General features: G+C 54.6%; 1 pseudogene; it reads right to left on the bottom strand.

Moving 5' to 3' along the window:
• Positions 1-1,013: 1,013 nt before the first annotated feature.
• LOC112818231 (histo-blood group ABO system transferase 2-like) lies at positions 1,014-2,049 on the bottom strand (annotated as a pseudogene).
• Positions 2,050-2,258: the final 209 nt, after the last annotated feature.

Raw genomic sequence — 2,258 nt, 5'->3', positions numbered from 1 at the left:
CCAAAACAATCAATATATTTTGCTTGCTTTTCTCCTGTCCATCTCTCTTTGCCAATTTCCAGACTCAGCCAGGGACCTTAAGAGGGTTGAGGAAAACATTTTCCTTTCTTGCAACACTGTGGGGTGGGGGGTGGGGAGTCAGAAAATGCCATCCCATCTTCCTGGCTTTGGTGAAAACGGACCTCTACTGGGAAGCAGCACAGGACAGTGCATGGTTGGAGGAGCCAGGGAGAGGCACGTGGAACATGTAGGAGCTACTTGGCCCCCAGCCAGGGGACTTGGCCCAGTGACAAGTCCAGGGTGTGATTATGACTATTATAATGGAAGCATCCAGAACATCAGACCTTCCCCACGCCAGGCTTCATGATTGCTGCTCCTTGTAGTTGCTACTGTTGGTTTAGTGACTTTTCTGAACTAACTTTGTCAAGTCTGTATTCTTTGCTATGTGTATGGCTACTGAATCCCTGTGCTGTTAACTTAGTGGTCAGCCAATGGCTGGGCAGAGAAATCACCCCTGTTTCCAAGCTATGGGCTACAGATTGGAGGTCCACACAACCCCTTCAGGTTTGAATAATCTGCTCCAGTGGCTCATGGAACTCAGAGAAACATGTTACTTACTAGATGACCAATTCATTGAAAGGAAAGTACTCAGGGCCAGGCAGCTGGAAGCGAGGAGCAGGGCAAGGTGTATAGAAGAAGCTCAGAGCTTCCCTGCTCTCTGAAAGAGGCCTTTGCCCACCTCCACTCTGACCTTCGTCTATACTTCCTAACTGAAGACGTCCTTCTTTCGGGCTCATCTGTTAACTCCAGTGAAAGACCCGGTGGGCACCAAAACGACTCCTCAAGTACTAACCACTGCTGCCGTCTGGTGATTCTTGGGCACAGCCATGAATCTCAGCTTCTACATGATGGGGGACAGCCCAGCAACTGTGGATCCCACAGGTCCTCCGGGGCAGCCCAGCAGAGCTGTGGGTCCCACAGGTCTTCCGGGGGCCGCCCAGCAGCTATGGGTCCTACCGGTCCTCTGGGGACAGCACCTTAATAGGCTTATGGTCCAGCAGGTACCTGTTCAGGTGGCTCTCGTCGTACCACACAGCCTCAATCCCATTGGCCAGGTTGACCCCCATTGTCTGGTGACAGGCCAAGGTCAGTTGGTGAACCTCTACCACCGACCCCCCAGAAAAGGCCCCCTTGTAGTCAAAGTCGCCCTTGCCCCTGGGGGATGTGTGCCTGGGACTGTGGCCAATGCTCGTAGCTGAAGTCCTTGTGGGCCGCCTGGTAGAAAACAGGGTGCAGGGTGCCAAAGTGGGGAGACAGGATCTCCATACTCACGTGGTCATGGAACTTCATGTCCACATCTGTGCACACCAGGTAGTCCACCTCACGGAGGAATTGTGGAGTTAATCTTAGAAAATATATGGTCAGCCCTAAGGAGTGATTGTGGAAGCAGCTGAAACGTCAGCAGTGTTCCTGTTCTCAGGCTACTGAACATAATGGCCCGGTCGGAGCAAGATCCCAAGATCCCCAGTGGCAGGGCCTAGATTAGGAGCCAGGAAAGAATGTAACCCTCCGTGCCCCCCTTCCTGCACCTGGCATTTGCTAGCACAAACATCCCACTCTTCCCCGATCCCATGACGGCCTCCCTGCGTGCCTGCGCGTACGGCAGAGTGCAGGCCTGCTTCACAGCTTCGGGATACTTGACATCCCTTTGTCCTCCTTTCCCACGCTTTGAGGAGTCTGCCCTTGCTTTTCTGAAATTGGTGTCTGAGAACTTTATTTCAGCACGCGATGACAGGAAGAGCTGCTTATAGAAGCGGCGGATCATCACGTGCTCTGCATGGACGCGTCCTCCCACCGCGTGGTGCCGGGAACCTCGAGTACCACCACCTTCCGGCCTTCCCGGAGGGGCACATGGGGCCTGGTGGGCAACTGATTGGTGAAGACGTAGTAGGTGACCCTGTGTCCCACCATGAACTGCTTCTCAACTGTCTGCAGGAACAGCTCCAGGAAGACCATGTATCCACAGGGACAGGGGACAGGGCTGGAGGAGGGTCACTGCCAGAGGCTGGCGGCAGGACCCCAAAACTTGGGCTGTGAACATGTGCACTTTCTTCAAGGGGGCAGGCCCTGGTCTGCTTTAAGCAACAGCCACCCTCCTGGCCTGGCCTGAGTGCGTCTGCTGGTGGGGCCTCCCTACCTTCGGCTCCCAGAGATGGGAGCCCTCAGGACCCCATCTTACAAAGGGGAGCCTGAGGCTT

Source organism: Callorhinus ursinus, unplaced genomic scaffold, assembly GCF_003265705.2.
Source record: "Callorhinus ursinus isolate GAN/ISIS: 27379988/994484 unplaced genomic scaffold, GSC_fseal_2.0 scaffold7647, whole genome shotgun sequence".
NCBI lineage: Eukaryota > Metazoa > Chordata > Mammalia > Carnivora > Otariidae > Callorhinus > Callorhinus ursinus.
This window is presented reverse-complemented; position numbering and strand designations above follow the sequence as displayed.